Source organism: Schistocerca nitens, chromosome 8, assembly GCF_023898315.1.
Source record: "Schistocerca nitens isolate TAMUIC-IGC-003100 chromosome 8, iqSchNite1.1, whole genome shotgun sequence".
Lineage (NCBI taxonomy): Eukaryota > Metazoa > Arthropoda > Insecta > Orthoptera > Acrididae > Schistocerca > Schistocerca nitens.
Window position 1 is genome coordinate 4555360 of NC_064621.1, and position 27882 is coordinate 4583241.

The window sequence follows — 27882 nt, forward strand, 5'->3', positions numbered from 1 at the left end:
CGTTTCCTGTGTCACTACTTTTACATTCCGATGTACCTCTGGAGGTTTACTTTATCCCTTGGACCTTCCCATTGACGATGAAACACAGAAATTGCATCGGAATTAAATATAAGAGACACAATGCCGACTTAAAAACAGGAAGACTGAGTCTTCCTACTGTCTATGATTTGAGCGTTTCCTGTGTCACCAGATTTACATTCGGATGCACCTCTGCAGGTTTACTGTATCCCTAGGACCTTCCCATTGACGATGAAACACAGATATTGCATCGGAATTAAATATAAGAGACACAATGCCGACTTAAGTAGAGGAAGACTGAGTCTTCCTACTGTCTATGATTTGAGCGTTTCCTGTGTCACCAGATTTACATTCCAATGCACCTCTGCAGGTTTACTTTATCCCTTGGACCTTCCCATTGACGATGAAACACAGAAATTGCATCGGAATTAAATATAAGAGACACAATGCCGACTTAAAAACAGGAAGACTGAGTCTTCCTACTGTCTATGATTTGAGCGTTTCCTGTGTCACCAGATTTACATTCCGATGCACCTCTGCAGGTTTACTGTATCCCTAGGACCTTCCCATTGACGATGAAACACAGATATTGCATCGGAATTAAATATAAGAGACACAATGCCGACTTAAGTACAGGAAGACTGAGTCTTCCTACTGTCTATGATTTGAGCGTTTCCTGTGTCACCAGTTTTACATTCCGATGCACCTCTGCAGGTTTACTGTATCCCGTGGAGCTTCCCATTGACGATGAAACACAGATATTGCATCGGAATTAAATATAAGAGACACAATGCCGACTTAAGTACAGGAAGACTAAGTCTTCCTACTGTCTATGTTTTGAGCGTTTCCTGTGTCACTACTTTTACATTCCGATGTACCTCTGCAGGTTTACTTTATCCCTTGGACCTTCCCATTGACGATGAAACACAGAAATTGCATCGGAATTAAATATAAGAGATACAATGCCGACTGAAGTACAGGAAGACTGAGTCTTCCTACTGTCTATGTTTTTAACGTTTCCTGTGTCACCAGTTTTACACTCCGATGCACCTCTGCAGGTTTACTTTATCCCTTGGACCTTCCCATTCACGATGAAACACAGAAATTTCATCGGAAATAAATATAAGAGATACAATGCCGACTTTAGTACAGGAAGACTGAGTCTTCCTACTGGCTATGTTTTGAGCGTTTCCTGTGTCACCAGTTTTACACTCCGATGCACCTCTGCAGGTTTACTTTATCCCTTGGACCTTCCCATTCACGATGAAACACAGAAATTTCATCGGAAATAAATATAAGAGATACAATGCCGACTTAAGTACAGGAAGACTGAGTCTTCCTACTGGCTATGTTTTGAGCGTTTCCTGTGTCACCAGTTTTACACTCCGATGCACCTCTGCAGGTTTACTGTATCCCTAGGACTTTCCCATTCACGACGAAACGCAAAAATTGAATCGGAATTCAATATAAGAGACACAATGCCGACTTAAGTACAAGAAGACTGAGTATTCCTACTGTCTATGTTTTTAACGTTTCCTGTGTCACTAGTTTTACATTCCGATGCACCTCTGCAGGTTTACTGTATCCCTTGCACCTTCCCATTGACGATGAAACACAGAAATTGCATCGGAATTAAATATAAGAGACACAATGCCGACTTAAGTACAGGAAGACTGAGTCTTCCTACTGTCTATGTTTTGAGCGTTTCCTGCGTCACCAGTTTTACATTCCGATGCACCTCTGCAGGTTTACTGTATCCCTAGGACCTTCCCATTGACGATGAAACACAGATATTGCATCGGAATTAAATATAAGAGACACAATGCCGACTTAAGTACAGGAAGACTGAGTCTTCCTACTGTCTATGTTTTGAGCGTTTCCTGTGTCACTACTTTTACATTCCGATGTACCTCTGCAGGTTTACTTTATCCCTTGGACCTTCCCATTGACGATGAAACACAGAAAATGCATCGGAATTAAATATAAGAGACACAATGCCGACTTAAAAACAGGAAGACTGAGTCTTCCTACTGTCTATGATTTGAGCGTTTCCTGTGTCACCAGATTTACATTCCGATGCACCTCTGCAGGTTTACTGTATCCCTAGGACCTTCCCATTGACGATGAAACACAGATATTGCATCGGAATTAAATATAAGAGACACAATGCCGACTTAAGTACAGGAAGACTGAGTCTTCCTACTGTCTATGATTTGAGCGTTTCCTGTGTCACCAGATTTACATTCCGATGCACCTCTGCAGGTTTACTGTATCCCTAGGACCTTCCCATTGACGATGAAACACAGATATTGCATCGGAATTAAATATAAGAGACACAATGCCGACTTAAGTACAGGAAGACTGAGTCTTCCTACTGTCTATGTTTTGAGCGTTTCCTGTGTCACCAGTTTTACATTCCGATGCACCTCTGCAGGTTTACTGTATCCCTAGGACCTTCCCATTGACGATGAAACACAGGAATTTCATCGGAAAAAAAAAATAAGAGACACAATGCCGACTTAAGTATAGAAAGACTGAGTCTTCCTACTCTCTATGTTTTGAGCGTTTCCTGCGTCACCAGTTTTACATTCCGATGCACCTCTGCAGGTTTACTGTATCCCTAGGACCTTCCCATTGACGATGAAACACAGATATTGCATCGGAATTAAATATAAGAGACACAATGCCGACTTAAGTACAGGAAGAATGAGTCTTCCTACTGTCTATGTTTTGAGCGTTTCCTGTGTCACTACTTTTACATTCCGATGTACCTCTGCAGGTTTACTTTATCCCTTGGACCTTCCCATTGACGATGAAACACAGAAATTGCATCGGAATTAAATATAAGAGACACAATGCCGACTTAAAAACAGGAAGACTGAGTCTTCCTACTGTCTATGATTTGAGCGTTTCCTGTGTCACCAGATTTACATTCCGATGCACCTCTGCAGGTTTACTGTATCCCTAGGACCTTCCCATTGACGATGAAACACAGATATTGCATCGGAATTAAATATAAGAGACACAATGCCGACTTAAGTACAGGAAGACTGAGTCTTCCTACTGTCTATGCTTTGAGCGTTTCCTGCGTCACCAGTTTTACATTCCGATGCACCTCTGCAGGTTTACTGTATCCCTAGGACCTTCCCATTGACGATGAAACACAGATATTGCATCGGAATTAAATATAAGAGACACAATGCCGACTTAAGTACAGGAAGACTGAGTCTTCCTACTGTCTATGTTTTGAGCGTTTCCTGTGTCACTACTTTTACATTCCGATGTACCTCTGCAGGTTTACTTTATCCCTTGGACCTTCCCATTGACGATGAAACACAGAAATTGCATCGGAATTAAATATAAGAGACACAACGCCGACTTAAAAACAGGAAGACTGAGTCTTCCTACTGTCTCTGTTTTGAGCGTTTCCTGCGTCACCAGTTTTACATTCCGATGCACCTCTGCAGGTTTACTGTATCCCTAGGACCTTCCCATTGACGATGAAACACAGATATTGCATCGGAATTAAATATAAGAGACACAATGCCGACTTAAGTACAGGAAGACTGAGTCTTCCTACTGTCTATGTTTTGAGCGTTTCCTGTGTCACTACTTTTACATTCCGATGTACCTCTGCAGGTTTACTTTATCCCTTGGACTTTCCCATTGACGATGAAACACAGAAATTGCATCGGAATTAAATATAAGAGACACAATGCCGACTTAAAAACAGGAAGACTGAGTCTTCCTACTGTCTATGATTTGAGCGTTTCCTGTGTCACCAGATTTACATTCCGATGCACCTCTGCAGTTTTACTGTATCCCTTCGACGTTCCCATTGACGATGAAACACAGAAATTGCATCGGAATTAAATTTAAGAAACACAATGCCGACTTAAGTACAGGAAGACTAAGTCTTCCTACTGTCTCTGTTTTGAGCGTTTCCTGTGTCATCAGTTTTATTTTCCGATGCACCTCTGCAGGTTTACTATATCCCTTGGACCTTCCCATTCACGATGAAACACAGAAATTTCATCGGAAATAAATATAAGAGATACAATGCCGACTTAAGTACAGGAAGACTGAGTCTTCCTACTGGCTATGTTTTGAGCGTTTCCTGTGTCACCAGTTTTACACTCCGATGCACCTCTGCAGGTTTACTGTATCCCTAGGACTTTCCCATTCACGACGAAACGCAAAAATTGAATCGGAATTCAATATAAGAGACACAATGCCGACTTAAGTACAAGAAGACTGAGTCTTCCTACTGTCTATGTTTTTAACGTTTCCTGTGTCACTAGTTTTACATTCCGATGCACCTCTGCAGGTTTACTGTATCCCTTGCACCTTCCCATTGACGATGAAACACAGAAATTGCATCGGAATTAAATATAAGAGACACAATGCCGACTTAAGTACAGGAAGACTGAGTCTTCCTACTGTCTATGATTTGAGCGTTTCCTGTGTCACCAGTTTTACATTCCGATGCACCTCTGCAGGTTTACTGTATCCCGTGGAGCTTCCCATTGACGATGAAACACAGAAATTGCATCGGAATTAAATATAAGAGACACAATGCCGACTTAAGTACAGGAAGACAGTGTCTTCCTACTGTCTATGTTTTGAGCGTTTCCTGTGTCACTAGTTTTACATTTCGATGCACCACTGCAGGTTTACTGTATCCCTTGGACCTTCCCATTGACGATGAAACACAGAAATTGCATCGGAATTAAATATAAGAGACACAATGCCGACTTAAATAGAGGAAGAATGAGTCATCCTACTGTCTATGTGTTGAGCGATTCCTGTGTCACCAGTTTTACATTCTGATGCACCTCTGCAGGTTTACTGTATCCCTTGGACCTTCCCATTGACGATGAAACACAGAAATTGTATCGGAATTAAATATAAGAGACACAATGCCGACTTAAGTACAGGAAGACTGAGTCTTCCTACTGTCTACGTTTTGAGCGTTTCCTGTGTCACCAGTTCTACATTCCGATGCACCTCTGCAGGTTTACTGTATCCCTTGGACCTTCCCATTGACGATGAAACACAGAAATTCCATCGGAATTAAATATAAGAGACGCAATGCCGACTTAAGTACAGGAAGACTGAGTCTTCCTACTGTCTATGTTTTGAGCGTTTCGTGTGACACTAGTTTTACATTCCGATGCACCTCTGCAGGTTTACTGTATCCCTTGGACCTTCCCATTGACGATGAAACACAGAAATTGCATCCGAATTAAATATAAGAGACATAATGCCGACTTACTTACAGGAAGACTGAGTCTTCCTACTCTCTATCTTTCGAGCGTATCCTGTGTCACCAGTTTTTCATTCTGATGCACCTCTGCAGGCTTACTGTATCCCTTGGACCTTCCCATTGACGATGAAATACAGAAATTGCATCGGAATTAAATGTAAGAGACACAATGCCGACTTAAGTACAGGAAGACCGAGTCTTCCTACTGTCTATAATTTGAGCGTTTCCTGTGTCACCAGTTTTACATTCCGATGCACCTCTACAGGTTTACTGTATCCGTTGGACCTTCACAGTGACGATGAAACACAGAAATTGCATCGGAATTAAATATAAGAGACACAATGCCGACTTAAGTACAGGAAGACTAAGTCATCCTACTGTCTATGTTTTGAGCGTTTCCTGTGTCATCAGTTTTCCTTTCCGATGCACCTCTGCAGGTTTACTATATCCCTTGGACCTTCCCATTCACGATGAAACACAGAAATTTCATCGGAAATAAATATAAGAGACACAATGCCGACTTAAGTACAGGAAGACTGAGTCTTCCTACTGTCTATGCTTTGAGCGTTTCCTGTGTCACCAGTTTTACATTCCGATGCACATCTACAGGTTTTCTGTATCCCTTGGACATTCACAGTGACGATGAAACACAGAAATTGCATCGGAATTAAATATAAGAGACACAATGCCGACTTAAGTACAAGAAAACAGTCTTCTTACAGTCAATGCTTTGAGCGTTTCCTGTGTCACCAGTTTTACATTCCGATGCACCTCTGCAGGTTTACTGTATCCCGTGGAGCTTCCCATTGACGATGAAACACAGAAATTGCATCGGAATTAAATATAAGAGACACAATGCCGACTTAAGTACAGGAAGAATGAGTCTTCCTACTGTCTATGTGTTGAGCGTTTCCTGTGTCACCAGTTTTACATTCTGATGCACCTCTGCAGGTTTACTGTATCCCTGGGACCTGCCCATTGACGATGAAAAACAGAAATTGCATCGGAATTAAATATAAGAGACACAATGCCGACTTAAGTACAGGAAGACTGAGTCTTCCTACTGTCTATGATTTGAGCGTTTCCTGTGTCATCAGTTTTACTTTCCGATGCACCTCTGCAGGATTACTATATCCCTTGGACCTTCCCATTCACGATGAAACACAGAAATTTCATCGGAAATAAATATAAGAGACACAATGCCGACTTAAGTACAGGAAGACTGAGTCTTCCTACTGTCTATGTTTTGAGCGTTTCCTGTGTCACCAGTTTTACATTCCGATGCACATCTACAGGTTTTCTGTATCCCTTGGACATTCACAGTGACGATGAAACACAGAAATTGCATCGGAATTAAATATAAGAGACACAATGCCGACTTAAGTACAAGAAAACAGTCTTCTTACAGTCAATGCTTTGAGCGTTTCCTGTGTCACCAGTTTTACATTCCGATGCACCTCTGCAGGTTTACTGTATCCCTTGGACCTTCCCATTGGCGATGAAAAACAAAAATTGCATCGGAATTAAATATAAGAGACACAATGCCGACTTAAGTACAGGAAGACTGAGTCTTCCTACTGTCTATGTTTTGAGCGTTTCCTGTGTCATCAGTTTTCCTTTCCGATGCACCTCTGCAGGTTTACTATATCCCTTGGACCTTCCCATTCACGATGAAACACAGAAATTTCATCGGAAATAAATATAAGAGACACAATGCCGACTTAAGTATAGGAAGACTGAGTCTTCCTACTGTCTATGATTTGAGCGTTTCCTGTGTCACCAGTTTTACATTCTGATGCACCTCTGCAGGTTTACTGTATCCCTTGGACCTTCCTATTGACGATGAAACACAGAAATTGCATCTTAGTTAAATATAGAAGGCACAATGCCGACTTAAGTACAGGAAGACAGTGTCTTCCTACTGTCTATGTTTTGAGCGTTTCCTGTGTCACTAGTTTTACATTTCGATGCACCACTGCAGGTTTACTGTATCCCTTGGACTTTCCCATTGACGATGAAACACAGAAATTGCATCGGAATTAAATATAAGAGACACAATGCCGACTTAAATAGAGGAAGAATGAGTCTTCCTACTGTCTATGTGTTGAGCGTTTCCTGTGTCACCAGTTTTACATTCTGACGCACCTCTGCAGGTTTACTGTATCCCTTGGACCTTCCCATTGACGATGAAACACAGAAATTGTATCGGAATTAAATATAAGAGACACAATGCCGACTTAAGTACAGGAAGACTGAGTCTTCCTACTGTCTACGTTTTGAGCGTTTCCTGTGTCACCAGTTTTACATTCCGATGCACCTCTGCAGGTTTACTGTATCCCTTGGACCTTCCCATTGACGATGAAACACAGAAATTCCATCGGAATTAAATATAAGAGACGCAATGCCGACTTAAGTACAGGAAGACTGAGTCTTCCTACTGTCTATGTTTTGAGCGTTTCCTGTGACACTAGTTTTACATTCCGATGCACCTCTGCAGGTGTACTGTATCCCTTGGACCTTCCCATTGACGATGAAACACAGAAACTTGCATCCGAATTAAATATAAGAGACATAATGCCGACTTAAGTACAGGAAGACTGAGTCTTCTTACTCTCTATGTTTTGAGCGTATCCTGTATCACCAGTTTTACATTCTGATGCACCTCTGCAGGCTTACTGTATCCCTTGGACCTTCCCATTGACGATGAAATACAGAAATTGCATCGGAATTAAATGTAAGAGACACAATGCCGACTTAAGTACAAGAAGACCGAGTCTTCCTACTGTCTATAATTTGAGCGTTTCCTGTGTCACCAGTTTTACATTCCGATGCACCTCTACATGTTTACTGTATCCGTTGGACCTTCACAGTGACGATGAAACACAGAAATTACATCGGAATTAAATATAAGAGACACAATGCCGACTTAAGTACAGGAAGACTAAGTCATCCTACTGTCTATGTTTTGAGCGTTTCCTGTGTCATCAGTTTTCCTTTCCGATGCACCTCTGCAGGTTTACTATATCCCTTGGACCTTCCCATTCACGATGAAACACAGAAATTTCATCGGAATTAATTATAAGAGACACAATGCCGACTTAAGTACAGGAAGAATGAGTCTTCCTACTGTCTATGTGTTGAGCGTTTCCTGTGTCACCAGTTTTACATTCTGATGCACCTCTGCAGGTTTACTGTATCCCTAGGACCTTCCCATTGACGATGAAAAACAGAAATTGCATCGGAATTAAATATAAGAGACACAATGCCGACTTAAGTACAGGAAGACTGAGTCTTCCTACTGTCTATGATTTGAGCGTTTCCTGTGTCATCAGTTTTACTTTCCGATGCACCTCTGCAGGATTACTATATCCCTTGGACCTTCCCATTCACGATGAAACACAGAAATTTCATCGGAAATAAATATAAGAGACACAATGCCGACTTAAGTACAGGAAGACTGAGTCTTCCTACTGTCTATGTTTTGAGCGTTTCCTGTGTCACCAGTTTTACATTCCGATGCACATTTACAGGTTTACTGTATCCCGTGGAGCTTCCCATTGACGATGAAACACAGATATTGCAACGGAATTAAATATAAGACACACAATGCCGACTTAAGTACAGGAAGACGGAGTCTTCCTACTGTCAATAATTTGAGCGTTTCCTGTGTCACCAGTTTTACATTCCGATGCACCTCTACAGGTTTACGGTATCCCTTGGACCTTCACAGTGACGATGAAACACAGAAATTGAATCGGAATTAAATATAAGAGACACAATGCCGACTTAAGTACAGGAAGACTAAGTCTTCATACTGTCTATGTTTTGAGCGTTTCCTGTGTCATCAGTTTTACTTTACGATGCACCTCTGCAGGTTTACTATATCCCTTCGACCTTCCCATTCACGATGAAACACAGAAATTTCATCGGAAATAAATATAAGAGACACAATGCCGACTTAAGTATAGGAAGACTGAGTCTTCCTACTGTCTATGTTTTGAGCGTTTCCTGTGTCATCAGTTATACTTTCCGATGCACCTCTGCCGGTTTACTGTTTCCCTTGGACCTTCCCATTGACGATGAAAAACAGAAATTGCATCGGAATTAAATTTAAGAGACACAATGCCGACTTAAGTACAGGAAGACTAAGTCTTCCTACTGTCTATGTTTTGAGCGTTTCCTGTGTCATCAGTTATACTTTCCGATGCACCTCTGCCGGTTTACTGTTTCCCTTGGACCTTCCCATTGACGATGAAACACAGAAATTGCATCGGAATTAAATATAGAAGACAAAATGCCGACTTAAGTACAGGATGACAGTGTCTTCCTACTGTCTATGTTTTGAGCGTTTCCTGTGTCACTAGTTTTACATTTCGATGCACCACTGCAGGTTTACTGTATCCCTTGGACCTTCCCATTGACGATGAAACACAGAAATTGCATCGGAATTAAATATAAGAGACACAATGCCGACTTAAGTACAGGAAGACTGAGTCTTCCTACTGTCAATGTTTTGAGCGTTTCCTGTGTCCCCAGATTTACATTCCGATGCACCTCTGCAGGTTTACTGTATCCCGTGGAGCTTCCCATTGACGATGAAACACAGAAATTACATCGGAATTAAATATAAGAGACACAATGCCGACTTAAGTACAGGAAGACCGAGTCTTCCTACTGTCTATGTGTTGAGCGTTTCCTGTGTCACCAGTTTTACATTCTGATGCACCTCTGCAGGTTTACTGTATCCCTTGGACCTTCCCATTGACGATGAAAAACAGAAATTGCATCGGAATTAAATATAAGAGACACAATGCCGACTTAAGTACAGGAAGACTGAGTCTTCCTACTGTCTATGTTTTGAGCGTTTCCGGTGTCATCAGTTTTACTTTCCGATGCACCTCTGCAGGATTACTATATCCCTTGGACCTTCCCATTCACGATGAAACACAGAAATTTCATCGGAAATAAATATAAGAGACACAATGCCGACTTAAGTACAGGAAGACTGAGTCTTTCTACTGTCTATGTTTTGAGCGTTTCCTGTGTCACCAGTTTTACATTCCGATGCACCTCTGCGGGTTTACTGTTTCCCTTGGACCTTCCCATTGACGATGAAACACAGAAATTGCATCGGAATTAAATATAAGAGACACAATGCCGACTTAAGTACAGGAAGACAGTGTCTTCCTACTGTCTATGTTTTGAGCGTTTCCTGTGTCACTAGTTTTACATTTCGATGCACCACTGCAGGTTTACTGTATCCCTTGGACCTTCCCATTGACGATGAACAACAGAAATTGCATCGGAATTAAATATAAGAGACACAATGCCGACTTAAATAGAGGAAGAATGAGTCTTCCTACTGTCTATGTGTTGAGCGTTTCCTGTGTCACCAGTTTTACATTCTGATGCACCTCTGCAGGTTTACTGTATCCCTTGGACCTTCCCATTGACGATGAAACACAGAAATTGTATCGGAATTAAATGTAAGAGACACAATGCCGACTTAAGTACTGGAAGACTGAGTCTTCCTACTGTCTACGTTTTGAGCGTTTCCTGTGTCACCAGTTTTACATTCCGATGCACCTCTGCAGGTTTACTGTATCCCTTGGACCTTCCCGTTGACGATGAAACACAGAAATTGCATCCGAATTAAATATAAGAGACATAATGCCGACTTAAGTACAGGAAGACTGAGTCTTCCTACTCTCTATGTTTTGAGCGTATCCTGTGTCACCAGTTTTACATTCTGATGCACCTCCGCAGGCTTACTGTATCCCTTGGACCTTCCCATTGACGATGAAATACAGAAATTGCATCGGAATTAAATGTAAGAGACACAATGCCGACTTAAGTACAGGAAGACCGAGTCTTCCTACTGTCTATAATTAGAGCGTTTCCTGTGTCACCAGTTTTAAATTCCGATGCAACTCTACAGGTTTACTGTATCCGTTGGACCTTCACAGTGACGATGAAACACAGAAATTGCATCGGAATTAAATATAAGAGACACAATGCCGACTTAAGTACAGGAAGACTAAGTCATCCTACTGTCTATGTTTTGAGCGTTTCCTGTGTCATCAGTTTTCCTTTCCGATGCACCTCTGCAGGTTTACTATATCCCTTGGACCTTCCCATTCACAATGAAACACAGAAATTTCATCGGAATTAAATATAAGAGACACAATGCCGACTTAAGTACAGGAAGAATGAGTCTTCCAACTGTCTATGTGTTGAGCGTTTCCTGTGTCACCAGTTTTACATTCTGATGCACCTCTGCAGGTTTACTGTATCCCTAGGACCTTCCCATTGACGATGAAAAACAGAAATTGCATCGGAATTAAATATAAGAGACACAATGCCGACTTAAGTACAGGAAGACTGAGCCTTCCTACTGTCTATGATTTGAGCGTTTCCTGTGTCATCAGTTTTACTTTCCGATGCACCTCTGCAGGATTACTATATCCCTTGGACCTTCCCATTCACGATGAAACACAGAAATTTCATCGGAAATAAATATAAGAGACACAATGCCGACTTAAGTACAGGAAGACTGAGTCTTCCTACTGTCTATGCTTTGAGCGTTTCTTGTGTCACCAGTTTTACATTCCGATGCACATCTACAGGTTTTCTGTATCCCTTGGACATTCACAGTGACGATGAAACACAGAAATTGCATCGGAATTAAATATAAGATACACAATGCCGACTTAAGTACAAGAAAACAGTCTTCTTACAGTCAATGCTTTGAGCGTTTCCTGTGTCACCAGTTTTACATTCCGATGCACCTCTGCAGGTTTACTGTATCCCTTGGACCTTCCCATTGGCGAAGAAACACACAAATTGCATCGCATTTAAATATAAGAGACACAATGCCGACTTAAGTACAGGAAGACTGAGTCTTCCCACTGTCAATGTTTTGAGCGTTTCTTGTGTCACCAGTTTTACATTCCGATTCGCCTCTGCAGGTTTACTGTATCCATTGGACCTTCCCATTGGCGATGAAAAACAGAAATTGCATCGGAATTAAATATAAGAGACACAATGCCGACTTAAGTACAGGAAGACTAAGTCTTCCAACTGTCTATGTTTTGAGCGTTTCCTGTGTCATCAGTTTTCCTTTCCGATGCACCTCTGCAGGTTTACTATATCCCTTGGACCTTCCCATTCACGATGAAACACAGAAATTGCATCGGAATTAAATACATGAGACACAATGCCGACTTAAGTACAGGAAGACCGAGTCTTCCTACTGTCTATAACTTGAGCGTTTCCTGTGTCACCAGTTTTACATTCCGATGCACCTCTACAGGTTTACTGTATCCCTTGGACCTTCACAGTGACGATGAAACACAGAAATTGAATCGGAATTAAATATAAGAGACACAATGCCGACTTAAGTACAGGAAGACTAAGTCTTCATACTGTCTATGTTTTGAGCGTTTCCTGTGTCATCAGTTTTTCTTCACGATGCACCTCTGCAGGTTTACTATATCCCTTCGACCTTCCCATTCACGATGAAACACAGAAATTTCATCGGAAATAAATATAAGAGACACAATGCCGACTTAAGTATAGGAAGACTGAGTCTTCCTACTGTCTATGTTTTGAGCGTTTCCTGTGTCACCAGATTTACATTCCGATGCAACTCTGCAGGATTACTGTATCCCATGGAGCTTCCCATTGACGACAAAAACAGAAATTGCATCGGAATTAAATATAAGACACACAATGCCGACTTAAGTACAGGAAGACGGAGTCTTCCTACTGTCTATGATTTGAGCTTTTCCTGTGTCACCAGTTTTACATTCCGATGCTCCTCTGCAGGTTTCCTGTATCCCTTGGACCTTCCCATTGACGATGAAACACAGAAATTGTATCGAAATTAAATATAAGAGACACAATGCCGACTTAAGTACAAGAAAACAGTCTTCGTACGGTCAATGTTTTGAGCGTTTCCTGTGTCACCAGATTTACGTTCCGATGCACATCTGCCGGTTTGCTGTATCCCTTGGACCTTCCCATTGTTGATGAAACACAGAAATCGCATCGGAATTAAATGTAAGAGACACAATGCCGACTTAAAAACAGGAAGACTGAGTCTTCCTACTCTCTATGTTTTGAGCGTTTCCTGTGTCTCCAGTTTTACATTCTGATGCACCTCTGCAGTTTTACTGTATCCCTTGGACGTTCCCATTGACGATGAAAAACAGAAATTGCATCGGAATTAAATTTAAGAGACACAATGCCGACTTAAGTACAGGAAGACTAAGTCTTCCTACTGTCTATGTTTTGAGCGTTTCCTGTGTCATCAGTTTTACTTTCCGATGCACCTCTGCCGGTTTACTGTCTCCCTTGGACCTTCCCATTGACGATGAAACACAGAAATTGCATCGGAATTTAATATAGAAGACACAATGCCGACTTAAGTACAGGAAGACAGTGTCTTCCTACTGTCTATGTTTTTAGCGTTTCCTGTGTCACTAGTTTTACATTTCGATGCACCACTGCAGGTTTACTGTAACCCTTGGACCTTCCCATTGACGATGAAACACAGAAATTGCATCGGAATTAAATATAAGACACACAATGCCGACTTAAATCGAGGAAGAATGAGTCTTCCTACTGTCTATGTGTTGAGCGTTTCCTGTGTCACCAGTTTTACATTTTCATGCACCTCTGCAGGTTTACTGTATCCCTTGGACCTTCCCATTGACGATGAAACACAGAAATTGCATCGGAATTAAATATAAGAGACACAATGCCGACTTACGTACAGGAAGACTGAGTCTTCCTACTGTCTGCGTTTTGAGCGTTTCCTGTGTCACCAGTTTTACATTCCGATGCACCTCTGCAGGTTTACTGTATCCCTTGGACCTTCCTATTGACGATGAAACACAGAAATTGCATCGGAATTAAAGATAAGAGACTCAATGCCGACTTATGTACAGGAAGACTGAGTCTTCCTACTGTCTATGTTTTGAGCGTTTCGTGTGACACTAGTTTTACATTCCGATGCACCTCTGCAGGTTTACTGTATCCCTTGGACCTTCCCATTGACGATGAAACACAGAAATTGCATCCGAATTAAATATAAGAGACATAATGCCGACTTAAGTACAGGAAGACTGAGTCTTCCTACTCTCTATGTTATGAGCGTATCCTGTGTCACCAGTTTTACATTCTGATGCAGCTCTGCAGGCTTACTGTATCCCTTGGACCTTCCCATTGACGATGAAATACAGAAATTGCATAGGAATTAAATGTAAGAGACACAATGCCGACTTAAGTACAGGAAGACCGAGTCTTCCTACTGTCTATAAATTGAGCGTTTCCTGTGTCACAAGTTTTACATTCCGATGCACCTCTACAGGTTTACTGTATCCGTTGGACCTTCACAGAGACGATGAAACACAGAAATTGCATCGGAATTAAATATAAGAGACACAATGCCGACTTAAGTACAGGAAGACTAAGTCATCCTACTGTCTCTGTTTTGAGCGTTTCCTGTGTCATCAGTTTTCCTTTCCGATGCACCTCTGCAGGTTTACTATATCCCTTGGACCTTCCCATTCACGATGAAACACAGAAATTTCATCGGAAATAAATATAAGAGACACAATGCCGACTTAAATATAGGAAGACTGAGTCTTCCTACTGTCTATGATTTGAGCGTTTCCTGTGTCACCAGATTTACATTCCGATGCACCTCTGCAGGTTTACTGTATCACGTGGAGCTTCCCATTGACGATGAAACACAGAAATTGCATCGGAATTAAATATAAGAGACACAATGCCGACTTAAGTACAGGAAGACTAAGTCTTCCTACTGTCTATGTTTTGAGCGTTTCCTGTGTCATCAGTTTTCCTTTCCGATGCACCTCTGCACGGTTACTATATCCCTTGGACCTTCCCATTCACGATGAAACACAGAAATTTCATCGGAAATAAATATAAGAGACACAATGCCGACTTAAGTATAGGAAGACTGAGTCTTCCTACTGTCTATGATTTGAGCGTTTCCTGTGTCACCAGATTTACATTCCGATGCACCTCTGCAGGTTTACTGTATCCCGTGGAGCTTCCCATTGACGATGAAACAGAGAAATTGCATCGGAATTAAATATAAGAGACACAATGCCGACTTAAGTACAGGAAGAATGAGTCTTCCTACTGTCTATGTGTTGAGCGTTTCCTGTGTCACCAGTTTTACATTCTGATGCACCTCTGCAGGTTTACTGTATCCCTTGGACCTTCCCATTGACGATGAAACACAGAAATTGCATCGGAATTAAATATAAGAGACACAATGCCGACTTAAGTACAGGAAGACTGAGTCTTCCTACTGTCTATGATTTGAGCGTTTCCTGTGTCATCAGTTTTACTTTCCGATGCACCTCTGCAGGATTACTATATCCCTTGGACCTTCCCATTCACGATGAAACACAGAAATTTCATCGGAAATAAATATAAGAGACACAATGCCGACTTAAGTACAGGAAGACTGAGTCTTCCTACTGTCTATGTTTTGAGCGTCTCCTGTGTCACCAGTTTTACATTCCGATGCACATCTACAGGTTTACTGTATCCCTTGGACCTTCCCATTGACGATGAAATACAGAAATTGCATCGGAATTAAATGTAAGAGACACAATGCCGACTTAAGTACAGGAAGACCGAGTCTTCCTACTGTCTATAATTAGAGCGTTTCCTGTGTCACCAGTTTTAAATTCCGATGCAACTCTACAGGTTTACTGTATCCGTTGGACCTTCACAGTGACGATGAAACACAGAAATTGCATCGGAATTAAATATAAGAGACACAATGCCGACTTAAGTACAGGAAGACTAAGTCATCCTACTGTCTATGTTTTGAGCGTTTCCTGTGTCATCAGTTTTCCTTTCCGATGCACCTCTGCAGGTTTACTATATCCCTTGGACCTTCCCATTCACAATGAAACACAGAAATTTCATCGGAATTAAATATAAGAGACACAATGCCGACTTAAGTACAGGAAGAATGAGTCTTCCAACTGTCTATGTGTTGAGCGTTTCCTGTGTCACCAGTTTTACATTCTGATGCACCTCTGCAGGTTTACTGTATCCCTAGGACCTTCCCATTGACGATGAAAAACAGAAATTGCATCGGAATTAAATATAAGAGACACAATGCCGACTTAAGTACAGGAAGACTGAGCCTTCCTACTGTCTATGATTTGAGCGTTTCCTGTGTCATCAGTTTTACTTTCCGATGCACCTCTGCAGGATTACTATATCCCTTGGACCTTCCCATTCACGATGAAACACAGAAATTTCATCGGAAATAAATATAAGAGACACAATGCCGACTTAAGTACAGGAAGACTGAGTCTTCCTACTGTCTATGATTTGAGCGTTTCCTGTGTCACCAGTTTTACATTCCGATGCACATCTACAGGTTTTCTGTATCCCTTGGACATTCACAGTGACGATGAAACACAGAAATTGCATCGGAATTAAATATAAGAGACACAATGCCGACTTAAGTACAAGAAAACAGTCTTCTTACAGTCAATGCTTTGAGCGTTTCCTGTGTCACCAGTTTTACATTCCGATGCACCTCTGCAGGTTTACTGTATCCCTTGGACCTTCCCATTGGCGAAGAAACACACAAATTGCATCGCATTTAAATATAAGAGACACAATGCCGACTTAAGTACAGGAAGACTGAGTCTTCCCACTGTCAATGTTTTGAGCGTTTCTTGTGTCACCAGTTTTACATTCCGATTCGCCTCTGCAGGTTTACTGTATCCATTGGACCTTCCCATTGGCGATGAAAAACAGAAATTGCATCGGAATTAAATATAAGAGACACAATGCCGACTTAAGTACAGGAAGACTAAGTCTTCCAACTGTCTATGTTTTGAGCGTTTCCTGTGTCATCAGTTTTCCTTTCCGATGCACCTCTGCAGGTTTACTATATCCCTTGGACCTTCCCATTCACGATGAAACACAGAAATTGCATCGGAATTAAATACATGAGACACAATGCCGACTTAAGTACAGGAAGACCGAGTCTTCCTACTGTCTATAACTTGAGCGTTTCCTGTGTCACCAGTTTTACATTCCGATGCACCTCTACAGGTTTACTGTATCCCTTGGACCTTCACAGTGACGATGAAACACAGAAATTGAATCGGAATTAAATATAAGAGACACAATGCCGACTTAAGTACAGGAAGACTAAGTCTTCATACTGTCTATGTTTTGAGCGTTTCCTGTGTCATCAGTTTTTCTTCACGATGCACCTCTGCAGGTTTACTATATCCCTTCGACCTTCCCATTCACGATGAAACACAGAAATTTCATCGGAAATAAATATAAGAGACACAATGCCGACTTAAGTATAGGAAGACTGAGTCTTCCTACTGTCTATGTGTTGAGCGTTTCCTGTGTCACCAGATTTACATTCCGATGCACCTCTGCAGGATTACTGTATCCCATGGAGCTTCCCATTGACGACAAAAACAGAAATTGCATCGGAATTAAATATAAGACACACAATGCCGACTTAAGTACAGGAAGACGGAGTCTTCCTACTGTCTATGATTTGAGCTTTTCCTGTGTCACCAGTTTTACATTCCGATGCTCCTCTGCAGGTTTCCTGTATCCCTTGGACCTTCCCATTGACGATGAAACACAGAAATTGTATCGAAATTAAATATAAGAGACACAATGCCGACTTAAGTACAAGAAAACAGTCTTCGTACGGTCAATGTTTTGAGCGTTTCCTGTGTCACCAGATTTACGTTCCGATGCACATCTGCCGGTTTGCTGTATCCCTTGGACCTTCCCATTGTTGATGAAACACAGAAATCGCATCGGAATTAAATGTAAGAGACACAATGCCGACTTAAAAACAGGAAGACTGAGTCTTCCTACTCTCTATGTTTTGAGCGTTTCCTGTGTCTCCAGTTTTACATTCTGATGCACCTCTGCAGTTTTACTGTATCCCTTGGACGTTCCCATTGACGATGAAAAACAGAAATTGCATCGGAATTAAATTTAAGAGACACAATGCCGACTTAAGTACAGGAAGACTAAGTCTTCCTACTGTCTATGTTTTGAGCGTTTCCTGCGTCATCAGTTTTACTTTCCGATGCACCTCTGCCGGTTTACTGTCTCCCTTGGACCTTCCCATTGACGATGAAACACAGAAATTGCATCGGAATTTAATATAGAAGACACAATGCCGACTTAAGTACAGGAAGACAGTGTCTTCCTACTGTCTATGTTTTGAGCGTTTCCTGTGTCACTAGTTTTACATTTCGATGCACCACTGCAGGTTTACTGTAACCCTTGGACCTTCCCATTGACGATGAAACACAGAAATTGCATCGGAATTAAATATAAGACACACAATGCCGACTTAAATCGAGGAAGAATGAGTCTTCCTACTGTCTATGTGTTGAGCGTTTCCTGTGTCACCAGTTTTACATTTTCATGCACCTCTGCAGGTTTACTGTATCCCTTGGACCTTCCCATTGACGATGAAACACAGAAATTGCATCGGAATTAAATATAAGAGACACAATGCCGACTTAAGTACAGGAAGACTGAGTCTTCCTACTGTCTGCGTTTTGAGCGTTTCCTGTGTCACCAGTTTTACATTCCGATGCACCTCTGCAGGTTTACTGTATCCCTTGGACCTTCCTATTGACGATGAAACACAGAAATTGCATCGGAATTAAAGATAAGAGACTCAATGCCGACTTATGTACAGGAAGACTGAGTCCTCCTACTGTCTATGTTTTGAGCGTTTCGTGTGACACTAGTTTTACATTCCGATGCACCTCTGCAGGTTTACTGTATCCCTTGGACCTTCCCATTGACGATGAAACACAGAAATTGCATCCGAATTAAATATAAGAGACATAATGCCCACTTAAGTACAGGAAGACTGAGTCTTCCTACTCTCTATGTTATGAGCGTATCCTGTGTCACCAGTTTTACATTCTGATGCAGCTCTGCAGGCTTACTGTATCCCTTGGACCTTCCCATTGACGATGAAATACAGAAATTGCATAGGAATTAAATGTAAGAGACACAATGCCGACTTAAGTACAGGAAGACCGAGTCTTCCTACTGTCTATAAATTGAGCGTTTCCTGTGTCACAAGTTTTACATTCCGATGCACCTCTACAGGTTTACTGTATCCGTTGGACCTTCACAGAGACGATGAAACACAGAAATTGCATCGGAATTAAATATAAGAGACACAATGCCGACTTAAGTACAGGAAGACTAAGTCATCCTACTGTCTCTGTTTTGAGCGTTTCCTGTGTCATCAGTTTTCCTTTCCGATGCACCTCTGCAGGTTTACTATATCCCTTGGACCTTCCCATTCACGATGAAACACAGAAATTTCATCGGAAATAAATATAAGAGACACAATGCCGACTTAAATATAGGAAGACTGAGTCTTCCTTCTGTCTATGATTTGAGCGTTTCCTGTGTCACTAGATTTACATTCCGATGCACCTCTGCAGGTTTACTGTATCACGTGGAGCTTCCCATTGACGATGAAACACAGAAATTGCATCGGAATTAAATATAAGAGACACAATGCCGACTTAAGTACAGGAAGACTAAGTCTTCCTACTGTCTATGTTTTGAGCGTTTCCTGTGTCATCAGTTTTCCTTTCCGATGCACCTCTGCACGGTTACTATATCCCTTGGACCTTCCCATTCACGATGAAACACAGAAATTTCATCGGAAATAAATATAAGAGACACAATGCCGACTTAAGTATAGGAAGACTGAGTCTTCCTACTGTCTATGATTTGAGCGTTTCCTGTGTCACCAGATTTACATTCCGATGCACCTCTGCAGGTTTACTGTATCCCGTGGAGCTTCCCATTGACGATGAAACAGAGAAATTGCATCGGAATTAAATATAAGAGACACAATGCCGACTTAAGTACAGGAAGAATGAGTCTTCCTACTGTCTATGTGTTGAGCGTTTCCTGTGTCACCAGTTTTACATTCTGATGCACCTCTGCAGGTTTACTGTATCCCTTGGACCTTCCCATTGACGATGAAACACAGAAATTGCATCGGAATTAAATATAAGAGACACAATGCCGACTTAAGTACAGGAAGACTGAGTCTTCCTACTGTCTATGATTTGAGCGTTTCCTGTGTCATCAGTTTTACTTTCCGATGCACCTCTGCAGGATTACTATATCCCTTGGACCTTCCCATTCACGATGAAACACAGAAATTTCATCGGAAATAAATATAAGAGACACAATGCCGACTTAAGTACAGGAAGACTGAGTCTTCCTACTGTCTATGTTTTGAGCGTCTCCTGTGTCACCAGTTTTACATTCCGATGCACATCTACAGGTTTACTGTATCCCTTGGACATTCACAGTGACGATGAAACACAGAAATTGCATCGGAATTAAATATAAGAGACACAATGCCGACTTAAGTACAAGAAAACAGTCTTCTTACAGTCAATGCTTTGAGCGTGTCCTGTGTCACCAGTTTTACATTCCGATGCACCTCTGCAGGTTTACTGTATCCCTTGGACCTTCCCATTGGCGATGAAACACACAAATTGCATCGCATTTAAATATAAGAGACACAATGCCGACTTAAGTACAGGAAGACTGAGTCTTCCCACTGTCAATGTTTTGAGCGTTTCTTGTGTCACCAGTTTTACATTCCGATTCGCCTCTGCAGGTTTACTGTATCCATTGGACCTTCCCATTGGCGATGAAAAACAGAAATTGCATCGGAATTAAATATAAGAGACACAATGCCGACTTAAGTACAGGAAGACTAAGTCTTCCAACTGTCTATGTTTTGAGCGTTTCCTGTGTCATCAGTTTTCCTTTCCTATGCACCTCTGCAGGTTTACTATATCCCTTGGACCTTCCCATTCACGATGAAACACAGAAATTGCATCGGAATTAAATACATGAGACACAATGCCGACTTAAGTACAGGAAGACCGAGTCTTCCTACTGTCTATAACTTGAGCGTTTCCTGTGTCACCAGTTTTACATTCCGATGCACCTCTACAGGTTTACTGTATCCCTTGGACCTTCACAGTGACGATGAAACACAGAAATTGAATCGGAATTAAATATAAGAGACACAATGCCGACTTAAGTACAGGAAGACTAAGTCTTCATACTGTCTATGTTTTGAGCGTTTCCTGTGTCATCAGTTTTTCTTTACGATGCACCTCTGCAGGTTTACTATATCCCTTCGACCTTCCCATTCACGATGAAACACAGAAATTTCATCGGAAATAAATATAAGAGACACAATGCCGACTTAAGTATAGGAAGACTGAGTCTTCCTACAGTCTATGTTTTGAGCGTTTCCTGTGTCACCAGATTTACATTCCGATGCACCTCTGCAGGATTACTGTATCCCATGGAGCTTCCCATTGACGACAAAAACAGAAATTGCATCGGAATTAAATATAAGACACACAATGCCGACTTAAGTACAGGAACACGGAGTCTTCCTACTGTCTATGATATGAGCTTTTCCTGTGTCACCAGTTTTACATTCCGATGCTCCTCTGCAGGTTTCCTGTATCCCTTGGACCTTCCCATTGACGATGAAACACAGAAATTGTATCGAAATTAAATATAAGAGACACAATGCCGACTTAAGTACAAGAAAACAGTCTTCGTACGGTCAATGTTTTGAGCGTTTCCTGTGTCACCAGATTTACATTCCGATGCACATCTGCCGGTTTACTGTATCCCTTGGACCTTCCCATTGTTGATGAAACACAGAAATCGCATCGGAATTAAATGTAAGAGACACAATGCCGACTTAAAAACAGGAAGACTGAGTCTTCCTACTCTCTATGTTTTGAGCGTTTCCTGTGTCTCCAGTTTTACATTCTGATGCACCTCTGCAGTTTTACTGTATCCCTTGGACGTTCCCATTGACGATGAAAAACAGAAATTGCATCGGAATTAAATTTAAGAGACACAATGCCGACTTAAGTACAGGAAGACTAAGTCTTCCTACTGTCTATGTTTTGAGCGTTTCCTGTGTCATCAGTTTTACTTTCCGATGCACCTCTGCCGGTTTACTGTCTCCCTTGGACCTTCCCATTGACGATGAAACACAGAAATTGCATCGGAATTTAATATAGAAGACACAATGCCGACTTAAGTACAGGAAGACAGTGTCTTCCTACTGTCTATGTTTTGAGCGTTTCCTGTGTCACTAGTTTTACATTTCGATGCACCACTGCAGGTTTACTGTAACCCTTGGACCTTCCCATTGACGATGAAACACAGAAACTGCATCGGAATTAAATATAAGACACACAATGCCGACTTAAATCGAGGAAGAATGAGTCTTCCTACTGTCTATGTGTTGAGCGTTTCCTGTGTCACCAGTTTTACATTTTCATGCACCTCTGCAGGTTTACTGTATCCCTTGGACCTTCCCATTGACGATGAAACACAGAAATTGCATCGGAATTAAATATAAGAGACACAATGCCGACTTAAGTACAGGAAGACTGAGTCTTCCTACTGTCTGCGTTTTGAGCGTTTCCTGTGTCACCAGTTTTACATTCCGATGCACCTCTGCAGGTTTACTGTATCCCTTGGACCTTCCTATTGACGATGAAACACAGAAATTGCATCGGAATTAAAGATAAGAGACGCAATGCCGACTTATGTACAGGAAGACTGAGTCTTCCTACTGTCTATGTTTTGAGCGTTTCGTGTGACACTAGTTTTACATTCCGATGCACCTCTGCAGGTTTACTGTATCCCTTGGACCTTCCCATTGACGATGAAACACAGAAATTGCATCCGAATTAAATATAAGAGACATAATGCCGACTTAAGTACAGGAAGACTGAGTCTTCCTACTCTCTATGTTATGAGCGTATCCTGTGTCACCAGTTTTACATTCTGATGCAGCTCTGCAGGCTTACTGTATCCCTTGGACCTTCCCATTGACGATGAAATACAGAAATTGCATAGGAATTAAATGTAAGAGACACAATGCCGACTTAAGTACAGGAAGACCGAGTCTTCCTACTGTCTATAATTTGAGCGTTTCCTGTGTCACAAGTTTTACATTCCGATGCACCTCTACAGGTTTACTGTATCCGTTGGACCTTCACAGAGACGATGAAACACAGAAATTGCATCGGAATTAAATATAAGAGACACAATGCCGACTTAAGTACAGGAAGACTAAGTCATCCTACTGTCTCTGTTTTGAGCGTTTCCTGTGTCATCAGTTTTCCTTTCCGATGCACCTCTGCAGGTTTACTATATCCCTTGGACCTTCCCATTCACGATGAAACACAGAAATTTCATCGGAAATAAATATAAGAGACACAATGCCGACTTAAATATAGGAAGACTGAGTCTTCCTACTGTCTATGATTTGAGCGTTTCCTGTGTCACCAGATTTACATTCCGATGCACCTCTGCAGGTTTACTGTATCACGTGGAGCTTCCCATTGACGATGAAACACAGAAATTGCATCGGAATTAAATATAAGAGACACAATGCCGACTTAAGTACAGGAAGACTAAGTCTTCCTACTGTCTATGTTTTGAGCGTTTCCTGTGTCATCAGTTTTCCTTTCCGATGCACCTCTGCACGGTTACTATATCCCTTGGACCTTCCCATTCACGATGAAACACAGAAATTTCATCGGAAATAAATATAAGAGACACAATGCCGACTTAAGTATAGGAAGACTGAGTCTTCCTACTGTCTATGATTTGAGCGTTTCCTGTGTCACCAGATTTACATTCCGATGCACCTCTGCAGGTTTACTGTATCCCGTGGAGCTTCCCATTGACGATGAAACAGAGAAATTGCATCGGAATTAAATATAAGAGACACAATGCCGACTTAAGTACAGGAAGAATGACTCTTCCTACTGTCTATGTGTTGAGCGTTTCCTGTGTCACCAGTTTTACATTCTGATGCACCTCTGCAGGTTTACTGTATGCCTTGGACCTTCCCATTGACGATGAAACACAGAAATTGCATCGGAATTAAATATAAGAGACACAATGCCGACTTAAGTACAGGAAGACTGAGTCTTCCTACTGTCTATGATTTTAGCGTTTCCTGTGTCATCAGTTTTACTTTCCGATGCACCTCTGCAGGATTACTATATCCCTTGGACCTTCCCATTCACGATGAAACACAGAAATTTCATCGGAAATAAATATAAGAGACACAATGCCGACTTAAGTACAGGAAGACTGAGTCTTCCTACTGTCTATGTTTTGAGCGTCTCCTGTGTCACCAGTTTTACATTCCGATGCACATCTACAGGTTTTCTGTATCCCTTGGACATTCACAGTGACGATGAAACACAGAAATTGCATCGGAATTAAATATAAGAGACACAATGCCGACTTAAGTACAGGAAGACGGAGTCTTCCTACTGTCTATAATTTGAGCGTTTCCTGTGTCACTAGTTTTACATTCCGATGCACCTCTACAGGTTTACTGTATCCCTTGGACCTTCACAGTGACGATGAAACACAGAAATTGAATCGGAATTAAATATAAGAGACACAATGCCGACTTCAGTACAGGAAGACTAAGTCTTCATACTGTCTATGTTTTGAGCGTTTCCTGTGTCATCAGTTTTACTTTACGATGCACCTCTGCAGGTTTACTATATCCCTTCGACCTTCCCATTCACGATGAAACACAGAAATTTCATCGGAAATAAATATAAGAGACACAATGCCGACTTAAGTATAGGAAGACTGAGTCTTCCTACTGTCTATGTTTTGAGCGTTTCCTGTGTCACCAGATTTACATTCCGATGCACCTCTGCAGGATTACTGTATCCCATGGAGCTTCCCATTGACGACAAAAACAGAAATTGCATCGGAATTAAATATAAGACACACAATGCCGACTTAAGTACAGGAAGACGGAGTCTTCCTACTGTCTATGATTTGAGCTTTTCCTGTGTCACCAGTTTTACATTCCGATGCTCTGCAGGTTTCCTGTATCCCTTGGACCTTCCCATTGACGATGAAACACAGAAATTGTATCGAAATTAAATATAAGAGACACAATGCCGACTTAAGTACAAGAAAACAGTCTTCGTACGGTCAATGTTTTGAGCGTTTCCCGTGTCACCAGTTTTACATTCCGATCCACATCTGCCGGTTTACTGTATCCCTTGGACCTTCCCATTGTTGATGAAACACAGAAATCGCATCGGAATTAAATGTAAGAGACACAATGCCGACTTAAAAACAGGAAGACTGAGTCTTCCTACTCTCAATGCTTTGAGCGTTTCCTGTGTCTCCAGTTTTACATTCTTATGCACCTCTGCAGTTTTACTGTATCCCTTGGACGTTCCCATTGACGATGAAAAACAGAAATTGCATCGGAATTAAATTTAAGAGACACAATGCCGACTTAAGTACAGGAAGACTAAGTCTTCCTACTGTCTATGTTTTGAGCGTTTCCTGTGTCATCGGTTTTACTTTCCGATGCACCTCTGCCGGTTTACTGTTTCCCTTGGACCTTCCCATTGACGATGAAACACAGAAATTGCATCGGAATTAAATATAGAAGACACAATGCCGACTTAAGTACAGGAAGACAGTGTCTTCCTACTGTCTATGTTTTGAGCGTTTCCTGTGTCACTAGTTTTACATTTCGATGCACCACTGCAGGTTTACTGTATCCCTTGGACCTTCCCATTGACGATGAAACACAGAAATTGCATCGGAATTAAATATAAGAGACACAATGCCGACTTAAATCGAGGAAGAATGAGTCTTCCTACTGTCTATGTGTTGAGCGTTTCCTGTGTCACCAGTTTTACATTCTCATGCACCTCTGCAGGTTTACTGTATCCCTTGGACCTTCCCATTGACGATGAAACACAGAAATTGCATCGGAATTAAATATAAGAGAGACAATGCCGACTTAAGTACAGGAAGACTGAGTCTTCCTACTGTCTGCGTTTTGAGCGTTTCCTGTGTCACCAGTTTTACATTCCGATGCACCTCTGCAGGTTTACTGTATCCCTTGGACCTTCCCATTGACGATGAAACACAGAAATTGCATCGGAATTAAAGATAAGAGACGCAATGCCGACTTATGTACAGGAAGACTGAGTCTTCCTACTGTCTATGTTTTGAGCGTTTCGTGTGACACTAGTTTTACATTCCGATGCACCCTGCAGGTTTACTGTATCCCTTGGACCTTCCCATTGACGATGAAACACAGAAATTGCATCCGAATTAAATATAAGAGACATAATGCCGACTTAAGTACAGGAAGACTGAGTCTTCCTACTCTCTATGTTATGAGCGCATCCTGTGTCACCAGTTTTACATTCTGATGCAGCTCTGCAGGCTTACTGTATCCCTTGGACCTTCCCATTGACGATGAAATACAGAAATTGCATAGGAATTAAATGTAAGAGACACAATGCCGACTTAAGTACAGGAAGACCGAGTCTTCCTACTGTCTATAATTTGAGCGTTTCCTGTGTCACAAGTTTTACATTCCGATGCACCTCTACAGGTTTACTGTATCCGTTGGACCTTCACAGAGACGATGAAACACAGAAATTGCATCGGAATTAAATATAAGAGACACAATGCCGACTTAAGTACAGGAAGACTAAGTCATCCTACTGTCTATGTTTTGAGCGTTTCCTGTGTCATCAGTTTTCCTTTCCGATGCACCTCTGCAGGTTTACTATATCCCTTGGACCTTCCCATTCACGATGAAACACAGAAATTTCATCGGAAATAAATATAAGAGACACAATGCCGACTTAAATATAGGAAGACTGAGTCTTCCTACTGTCTATGATTTGAGCGTTTCCTGTGTCACCAGATTTACATTCCGATGCACCTCTGCAGGTTTACTGTATCACGTGGAGCTTCCCATTGACGATGAAACACAGAAATTGCATCGGAATTAAATATAAGAGACACAATGCCGACTTAAGTACAGGAAGACTAAGTCTTCCTACTGTCTATGTTTTGAGCGTTTCCTGTGTCATCAGTTTTCCTTTCCGATGCACCTCTGCACGTTTACTATATCCCTTGGACCTTCCCATTCACGATGAAACACAGAAATTTCATCGGAAATAAATATAAGAGACACAATGCAGACTTAAGTATAGGAAGACTGAGTCTTCCTACTGTCTATGATTTGAGCGTTTCCTGTGTCACCAGATTTACATTCCGATGCACCTCTGCAGGTTTACTGTATCCCGTGGAGCTTCCCATTGACGATGAAACAGAGAAATTGCATCGGAATTAAATATAAGAGACACAATGCGGACTTAAGTACAGGAAGAATGAGTCTTCCTACTGTCTATGTGTTGAGCGTTTCCTGTGTCACCAGTTTTACATTCTGATGCACCTCTGCAGGTTTACTGTATCCCTTGGACCTTCCCATTGACGATGAAACACAGAAATTGCATCGGAATTAAATATATGAGACACAATGCCGGCTTAAGTACACGAAGACTGAGACTTCCTACTGTCTATGATTTGAGCGTTTCCTGTGTCATCAGTTTTACTTTCCGATGCACCTCTGC